The following is a 10,117-nucleotide window of genomic DNA, read 5'->3' as shown; positions in this document are numbered from 1 at the left end:
TGTCGGCCGCGGCTGCGTCCGACCTCACAGTCATGATCCTATTTTTTTTTAATAGAATATCTTTTTTATTGCATTTGTTGGCTGGGGCAAATTGTGTGCAACGTATACCTTCTTACTACACCTTTCTTAGACACTAAGTGAAGTTTTTTTTGAGCTGTGAAATGCTGATCTACAGTCTTCACGGAGAAAAAAGTATAGTATTTCCAACAATATTCCGCCTATATTTAACTATATTTCTGATTGCTTCTCGGCTAACTATAAATCTGAAGATTTCAACTATATATATATATAATAAGTTATCTGATTGATATTTTGCGTTTAACAACACATCTAATAGATTCAACTATAGTAATATAATTAATTTTAAACATTCAACTATAAATATAATAGATTCAACTACAATCGTATGATTGATGTTGTGCATTCAACAATAAATATAGTAAATTCAATTATACTGGTATAGTTGATTTAACTGTCAATATAATAGATTCAATTATATTTCTATGATTGGTTTTAATAGATCAACAATAGATATTGTAGATTCCCATCATATATTTACAGTTTTTTCGGATTTAGCACATTATTATTTCATTCAATTTTCACAAATTAATAAATTTATTAATTCACTTTTTTGGCCGGCGACTCCATCGTGCAATCCAAATGTCTTCCAGTTAGTCCAGCAGCTTGAAGATGACCATCGGTTTTGGTTCTGCCTGGGTGAACTTTTGTCGCAGCCTTTTTTTTTTCCTGAAATGCGGAAATAACAAATGTTATTCACGCCAATACTCTCGCCACATTTTGCTTACCTTCATTCCTCTATGCATGCAGTTCCTTAGGCCTTCAGCAGCTACCGTGCCGGGATGTTGATTTTTTTTTTTTGAATTTCTCTACTCGGCGGTGTTTTACCAGGTCCATTGTGATGAACGAGCAGCAATCCGGAGGTTGATTTGGTGGTATCAGAAGCATCGCTTACCCAGATCGATAAGATGAATATTGGTGAATAAATTTACGGTTCCCATGCTTGCGTTTCCTTCCGTAACTATTTTGATGGCACCTGGAACAAAGAGAAAAAGAAAGCAAAATTATTACAGCATAAAGAAAAATAACACCAGACTTACATTTTCCGCAAAGAACAACTATTTCGAGTCGTTCCGCAAATAAATCGGCTCGGTTCAGTCCACCAAAACCCATTTGATCCGAAAACAAAACCAAATTCCAAAATATTTTTTTGTTTTTTTTTGCGCTGCGATTTACACTTTCACATAAGAATACCCAAATCTTAGTTAAAATCCCAACCAGCGATGTTTTATATATTATATTTATAGTTGAATGCCAAAAATCAATCATACAATTGTAGTTCAATATATCATATTTAAAGTTGAATTAATTATATCATTACAATTGAATCTATTATAATCATAGTTGATTGTGCAAGATCAATCAGCAGTTTGTAGTTGAATCCATTATATTCATAGTTGAATGCCAAAACTCAATCATACAGTTGTAGTTGAATCTATCATATTTAACAATTATATCATTACAATTGAATTCATTATATTCATAGTTGATAGAGTAAGATCAATCGGCAGTATGAAGTAGAGTCTATTATTTTTATAATTGAATGCGAAAAAAATCAACTACACCTGGATGATTGGTAGAACAAGCTCAAATGATTGAAACAACAATCGTCTTTTTTCTCCGTGTTGTTTCCAAAGTCATACTAACACTCCAGGAACTTTCCAATTAAAAGACATCCTATCTTAAGGCTAATGGTGTCATCACCAAACCTGCTCAAAGTTGATTGGCTCTTCAAACATGAAAAATCACGAACGTCCCGCCCCTTTTTGGGTTTTCATACGTAAAGTATAAAAGAAAGGGATCGACTATCCAGGGTGGCCACAAAACCAGAAAACCGGAATAACCGGGAAAAAACCAGGAATTTAAACCCAAAACCGGGAAAAAATCGTAATTTAAACCCAAAACCGGGAAAATTAACACAAGGTAACCAAAATTTTGCCTTTTTTCCAAATTTTTATGTTCTTTAAATTTTAGAATACTTTTCTACTTTAAACATTTTTAGAAATTTGTATTTTTTTTGAAAATTTGTTATTATGTTACTTTGATTTATCGGCCTAGCGGTGAAAAGTGATGTCCTTTTTAGTAGGGACATCTAAAGATTATGAAATTTTTGTATAGATGGATAGAAGGTTAGAAGAAATGAAAGATGGTGAAAATGAGCGGGTAGAATTTGTCTAGAAGCATTACCATCACATACCAAATTTTTGTTCCTCACGAGCCTACTACTATGAAGTGGTAGATACAGATAGAGTTGCATCTACCACCACACATTAGTAGGCTTAGCGTGGTCCGCCCCACGTGGGGCGGACCACGCTAAGCCTACTAATGTGTGGTGGTAGATGCAACTCTATCTGTATCTACCACTTCATAGTAGTAGGCTCGTGAGGAACAAAAATTTGGTATGTGATGGTAATGCTTCTAGACAAATTCTACCCGCTCATTTTCACCATCTTTCATTTCTTCTAACCTTCTATCCATCTATACAAAAATTTCATAATCTTTAGATGTCCCTACTAAAAAGGACATCACTTTTCACCGCTAGGCCGATAAATCAAAGTAACAAATAAAAATTACGGTGGTTAATCCCTTCATAAAATTTGTTATTATTTTTGTTTTTCGCTCATTTTTGTAATTATTGTCATTTTTGTAAAATTCGTAATATTACTTTAATTTATAGTTTCTGTAATTTTTGAATTTTTTGGCAATTTTTGTGTAGTTTTTATTTTTTTTATTATTTAGTGATTTCTGTTCTTTTGTGGTTTTTGGGATTTTTTAACATTTTTAATTGTGCTTTTTATTATTTTTGTCTGATTATTATATGATAGAGTAACCTACCCGGGATTTCCCGAGCGAGAACTCCTGGAAATTAAAAAAAAAACGGGAATACCCGAATCCTGGGAAGCGCTGAAGAATCTCGTGAATTTCCGAAGCCAATAAAAAGTGCAAAATTACTAAAAGTTTACACGATCTAAATTGGAAAAATTGATCAGATAGAGCATGGAAAATGATATTTTTTCCTTGATATAGACTAAAATTTTAGTTTTCTTAAACTGGTTAATACATTGAATTTGATAAAAAAAAAGTTGAATTTGATGAAAAACGACAAAGAATCTTTAAAACCAAACAATTTTAAGGAAACGCTACGAAAAGAATCTTAATGTACTATTTTGCAACACTCATCATATGCAACTTACGTTTCGCAAACTGTTGACTAGCAAAATCATGAATGACATATTTTGAACATAAATATAGTTTTCTGAAAAGTTACGAGATTTGATAAATAACCTGAAGTCTAGGTAACCACCTTCTATCGGTAGTGAAAAATCTTTCTCAATTATTTTAAATTTTTCAGCAAGAATCAGTACACTTTATCGGTTGAAAAAGTTTGTTATTAAAATATTATTTCTGGACAAAATACCTCCAAAATAGCTATTGCTCATTATCTTTCATATGAGATCAGAAGATTTGCAAAATGTCCCAAGACGGCTGGCTGAGATATGAACGATCAAAATTTGCATGTTTTTAGCGGGTGATCCCAAGCTTTTGGCCGGCGGTATAAATCAGAGGGTTAAATCAATTGCATTTTTATATTAAAAATTGAATTCTTTTTTCTGGATTTCAAAAGCTTATCAAAGTCTTTCAATGTAGAATTCTCGATTTTTTTGTTGCTTATATTTTGTTGTGGAAATTAGCACTTAATAATTTTAAATGTTTCGTCAAGGGTGCAAATTTAAAGTGAAATTTGAAATATTTGTAAATGACAGTAGCTTTATGATTTGAATCAAGAATTTTCTTCTGAAAATTGAATGAATGGAATCCAAAATGGAAATTTTCATCAAAAAATTTTTGAAATTGTAAAAGAAAACTGAATCCAAATAAAATTATCTTGGAGTAATTGTTAAGATCAAAATAAAATAATCTGATATCGTTCATCTACTAATTCTCTTCAGTACCTAACAGAAGGTTTGAATACCAACAAAACTATAAATTTTCAGATTTACCACTTTTTTTTAAATATCAATACAACAAAATCAGAGATACAAATAAACAACAGATAAATTAATAACAGAGAATTAAAAACATCAAAACATTCAAATGACGGATAAAAATCTAATCCAAAGTTAACAAATGATCAATGGTTCGAAGTTTCCAAAAGAGTTATTTAAATAAGTAATTCATTTCGATGCTCGATGAATCCAGGATCGTTGTAATGCATAATCGACTGAAGTTAGAGACATCACCTTTGCAAATACATATGTGTATTCAAATTTTCCCAAATCCATAGAAACTCTTTCATTTTCGTTAACAAGTGCCTGAAATGCGTGCCATACCTAGTCGTCGAAGTGAAAAGTCTCCCGACCCAAAACGCCTAAAAGTAGGCTGAAGAGCAGCAAGAGTGTGTGGAAGCTTTCCGTGAATCGTATTAGGGATCCTCGAAATCTTGTAGTCGAAAAAATAAATAAAAAAAAGGTCAATCGATGTCAGTAAAATTGTGTATTGAAATTGGAATTTCGGTTGTAGATTTTTTATTGACTTGAATCAAGCGCGTGACAAAAGTATGAAAAAAAAAATTAAACTAATATATTGAAAACTTCCGAAGACCTGAACGGTTTGGAAGGGGTTTTTTTTTAGAATAAGCTGTTATAAATATTATTTTTAATTGAAGCATCGCGTGATAAAATCACAAAAAAAAAACTAAAAAAAAGGGATTGATACTGACAGATATAAAAGTTTACTATAAACTATACTGATTTAGACATAAACCTTTTTTTTTTAATTCCAAGTTTTTTTCAAGAGAAATATTTTAAACGGTCGTTTATTGTTCAAAAAGGCACACATGTGTGAAATTTTATTTAAAATTCTTAAAAACCACATGGCGCTATGACATACGAAGGAGTAAACCCAACACAAGATTACCTATACCGAAAATCGATCGCTCAAACTCTTTACCTGCATGGCGCCAATTTGCATTTCCGAAGAACGAAAGAAATGGAAACCCGGAAAACCCATCCTGCCTTAATCCTAATTACCGAAAAGAAAAGAGATCGAGAGACAAAAAAGACGTACATTCCAGCTAAATTGAAGTACGGAACTTTTTTTTTTGTCAGGAAATTTCCGGATCTGTGAAAACGGGATTTCCTCATTGTTGCTTTCTCTGGCTGTAATAGCTTCATTCCCAGGATTTCCGAAATGTTGGGCTTTTACCAGTCCGAATCTGCATAAGAAATAGGGGCTCCCCGAGCCTTTGGCACCCGAGGTGTGAAATGTCAATAAACATTGGAAAAAAATCTAATCATAAATAGCTATCTTTGGAGTTTGGTATTTGGGATTTTTCCTGCTGCTCCTTGGCGCAGTGCTATTAAAGACTAGCAGCAGTAAAAATAAATAAGGAATGTACGTCGGTACCTTTTTGGGTCGATCATCCGTGTGATGCAGCAAATTTTTCGGACATGGCGTTTTCGGATTCGGTTCCGGTTGGCTTTCTCGTGTTTCCAGCTTAATGTATGCGCGAAAGTGACGAAGCCAACGAAAACTCCGAGAAACGATTGCTCTTTACGACACGCGTTAATTTATGCTAGGAGTTTCCTGCCTTGGCCTAGCTTGGGATTTTCGGAAACTGACCCTATCGATATTCCCTGAGGAGATCGTTCTGAGTTGGTTGATTTTTTTTTTGTTCCTTCTCGATAAGACATCCTTATCCCAAGACTTTTTTTAAATTTTATTTTAGTTGATTTGGGATGTTCAATTTCCTGGTGCGAGTTATTCGAGAAAAGTTTCGTTGAGAACACTTCGCTTCCAGTTTAGACGGATGATATGTAACTAAAAGTGGCGAGCGGAAGGCAGAAATCGATTTCCCATGTCGCTTGACAGAGGAAGAGGCGTGAAACAGCAAGAGAAATAAAAGTCGGAAAATGACTTAAACGAGTGCGACAAACATATGTTCGATTCTTATTGCTTGTTTATGCAAATTTAGAAGAGCCGTGAAAGTCGTTGGTAGAGGTGGCTTCTCTGAGATGCTGCTGCTAGCGATACTGATGGACAGTTGATGGATGCTGTGTAAGAAAACGACAAAAATGACAAAAATGACAAAAATGACAAAAATGACAAAAATGACAAAAATGACAAAAATGACAAAAATGACAAAAATGACAAAAATGACAAAAATGACAAAAATGACAAAAATGACAAAAATGACAAAAATGACAAAATGACTAAATTGTCAAAATTTAAAAAATTAACAAAATTGACAAAATTGACAAAATTGACAAAATTGACAAAATTGACAAAATTGACAAAATTGACAAAATTGACAAAATTGACAAAATTGACAAAATTGACAAAATTGACAAAATTGACAAAATTGACAAAATTGACAAAATTGACAAAATTGACAAAATTGACAAAATTGACAAAATTGACAAAATTGACAAAATTGACAAAATTGACAAAATTGACAAAATTGACAAAATTGACAAAATTGACAAAATTGACAAAATTGACAAAATTGACAAAATTGACAAAATTGACAAAATTGACAAAATTGACCAAATTGACAAAATTGACAAAATTGACAAAATTGACAAAATTGACAAAATTGACAAAATTGACAAAATTGACAAAATTGACAAAATCGACAAAATTGACAAAATTGACAAAATTGACAAAATTGACAAAATTGACCAAATTGACCAAATTGACAAAATTGACAAAATTGACAAAATTGACAAAATTGACAAAATTGACAAAATTGACAAAATTGACAAAATTGACAAAATTGACAAAATTGACAAAAATGACAAAAATGACAAAAATGACAAAAATGACAAAAATGACAAAAATGGCAAAAATGACAAAAATGACAAAGATGACAAAAATGACAAAAATGACAAAAATGACAAAAATGACAAAAAAGACAAAATGACAAAATTGTCAAAATTTAAAAAATTGACAAAATTGACAAAATTGACAAAATTGACAAAAGTGACAAAATTGACAAAATTGACAAAATTGACAAAATTGACAAATTTGACAAAATTGACAAAATTGACAAAATTGACAAAATTGACAAAATTGACAAAATTGACAAAATTGACAAAATTGACAAAATTTGCAAAAATGACAAAATTGACAAAATTGACAGAACTGACAGAATTGGAACGTTGACAAAATTGACAAAATTGAGAAAATTGACAAAATTGACAAAATTTACAAAATTGACGAAATTGACAAAATTGACAAAATTGACCAAATTGACAAAATTGACAAAATTGAAAAAATTGACAAAGTTGGCAAAATTTTCAAAATTGGCCAAATTGACAAAATTGGCAAAATTGGCAAAATTGGCAAAATTGACAAAATTGACAAAATTGACAAAATTGACAAAACTGATCCAATTTACAAAATTGACAAAATAGACAAAATTGGCAAAATTGACAAAATTGACATAATTGACAAAATTGACAAAATTGACAAAATTGACAAATATGACAAAAATGACAAAATTGACAAAATTGACAAAATTGACAAAATTGACTAAATTGACAAAATCGACAAAATTGACAAAATTGACAAAATTGACAAAATTGACAAAATTGACAAAATTGACAAAATTGATCAAATTTACAAAATTGACAAAAATTGACAAAATTGACAAAATTAATCATTTTGGCAAATTTGACAAAATATGCAAAGTTAGCAAAATTTACCAAATTGATAAAATATACAAAATTTTTAAAATTGTCAATTTGACAAAATTGACAATTTTAACAAAACTGACAAATTTGGCAAAATTGGATTATTCACAAATTTGATAATATACAGTTTTCGAAGTTGTTAAAATTTTTTATATCTATAGTTAATTCTATCGATTATTTTACCCTACATTGCTGCATCGTATTTTTCTTTATCATTTAAATTTATGCAAAATATTCGTTTCCTTCACATGAGAGTTTGAACTATTTGAAACACATAGTTAGGCATATTTTTAAATTTGTTTTCTTAATTTTCATATCTCATCCATTTGAAAGTTACCATATTTATGCTCTGGCTCCAAAAAGAGTAAATTGAGTGAGATTAAAATGTCATAGAAACAGAATCATACAAGATATTCCAATATTCAGTCATTCAAAAATCTCCAATTAGTTGCAAATTATTTTATTATATTAAAAGTATGATTATTTAAGAAAAAACTTGTATCCTATAAATAATTTTGAACCTAAATTTCCTTATTTCATTTTGGATTTCCTGCGTTTGAAATTCTTTAACCATATATTATTCAGAATTTAAAAATCTATCATTTGTTTATTATTTTGTGTCATAAGAATCCTAATATATTTAGAATAAGATAATTGTAAGAAAGGCTACAATCCACTGTCAAGTGTATTAAATTGGGTTCTTATCGATCCAAGTTTCCCATTTAATAAGTACACGCTCTTTTTTTTAAACTCAAAATTAAGTAGTTTTGGTTCAAAACAGCACTTCGGTGGCTTCCCTCAACTTTGAGTTTGACTGGGCAATAGCAAAACTAAGTTCTGATAGGCATACTCAATACTAAGTTCGGCAGCCGAACTCGGATTTATCCTTTTTTTCGAGGGTAGCTTATTTTCAGGGAATTAAAGGATGATTAAAATTTGTTGTACCCGGATGTTGCTGTTCCGGTACATTGCATTGCAATTACAGAGCGGTGGAAAGTTTTGACATTCCCGGTCAAAGAAAACTTCCAGATGTTACTTCCCACGGGAAGTAAACAACATCCGGAAGTTTCCGGACATTCCAAGCCGCTCACCATATGATGACAACGACGGACAGAATTTTACGCTGACACGGTGAACATGCATTTCATTCTGAAGTTCCTTCATAGTTTTCCGGTAATTGTTCCGGAACGACATAATTTTGCGACGTGTTCGTTGGTTGCTGTTCCGGTTCGGACTGAACTCGCTAAGTGTTTTCAGTTCAACAAAGAGAGTTCAATTTTTAGTTCATAAGGTCGAACTCAGCTTTGATCCCTCGCCGAAGGAAAAAAATGGATCAATTTTGAGTTCGCAGTTCGAACTCCGTTTTGATCCATCGCAAGGAGGAAAACAGGGTACTTAACTTTAAGTTCATAGAATCGAACTATGTTTTGAACCTCGGTCATACTTAATTTTGAGTTTAAAAAAAAGAGCGTGTAGGCATTGCCAGTTACACTCTAATTCTCCTTGACTCAGATTTGAAGGAAAATAATTCAAAATGCGCCAAAACTAGGAAAACTCAAATTTTGATTAGAGCGGTAAAACTCAGAAATGAATTGTAGGGGTTTTCGTGAATTCTGAGTTGTTGTTGTTCAAGGTTGTTTAGGCTTGTTCATGGATCGACTGAATGAAAAAAAAAAATCAAAAATTTATGAAAATTCAAAGCGGTTTTGAATGGAATTTCTGATTTCAAAAATAAAAAGACGATTGTACGGTGTATTTAGAAGATGGATGCGTGCTTTTTATCCGGTTCGTTTTATTTTTTCATTTCAAAAAAAGTTAGTGCCACCCTGGGGGAGGAAGACTGAATAAAAAAAGAAAAAAATCTTTCAAACGTCAAATTTCTTTCATCAATCTACCGACCAGTGCGAAGGTTTAAAATTTTACTTTCTTATTTAGTGATTTTCATAAAACCTTTTTGATGCTGAAAAGTGAAAACCACTTGTTTTGAATAAAACAATGATTCAATTAGGTTTTGTTTTGCTCTGGCAAATTCTTGCATAATCAGGCGTATTGAGTCGCTTAAATTTCGTTGAAGTTATTGAAGCTGACAAATAAAAATTGTTTGATAAATGATCGTTCTAAAAATAGCTTAAATTACAGATTTAGATTTTGGATAGTTCCCATGGACCAAACTACATTTTTATATAATTCAAAGTTTATATTTACGACAGAGCTGACAGACCAGACTAGTATAGGATAATCTAGCTGGTATGCTCGATTTCAATATTTACTTTTGAATCTGCAGCAATTCATTCAGAAGACTTAAATTTAGCACCTAGACAACTCGCTACACGAAACTGATCATC

The 10,117-nt window shown here is 31.6% G+C and overlaps 1 long non-coding RNA gene across 1 annotated transcript; it reads right to left on the bottom strand.

Moving 5' to 3' along the window:
* Positions 1 to 634: 634 nt before the first annotated feature.
* LOC129745770 (uncharacterized) lies at positions 635 to 1,229 on the bottom strand. Its single transcript, XR_008737179.1, has 3 exons — positions 1,119 to 1,229; positions 807 to 1,054; positions 635 to 747 (listed from the first exon to the last, which is right to left on the bottom strand). It is a non-coding gene; the product is annotated as an uncharacterized LOC129745770 (long non-coding RNA).
* Between the last annotated feature and the right edge of the window lie 8,888 nt (positions 1,230 to 10,117).

The sequence above is a fragment of the Uranotaenia lowii genome, chromosome 2 (assembly GCF_029784155.1).
Source record: "Uranotaenia lowii strain MFRU-FL chromosome 2, ASM2978415v1, whole genome shotgun sequence".
Classification (NCBI taxonomy): domain Eukaryota; kingdom Metazoa; phylum Arthropoda; class Insecta; order Diptera; family Culicidae; genus Uranotaenia; species Uranotaenia lowii.
The sequence above is the reverse complement of the archived record's forward strand: the minus strand, read 5'-3'. Positions and strand labels throughout refer to the sequence as shown.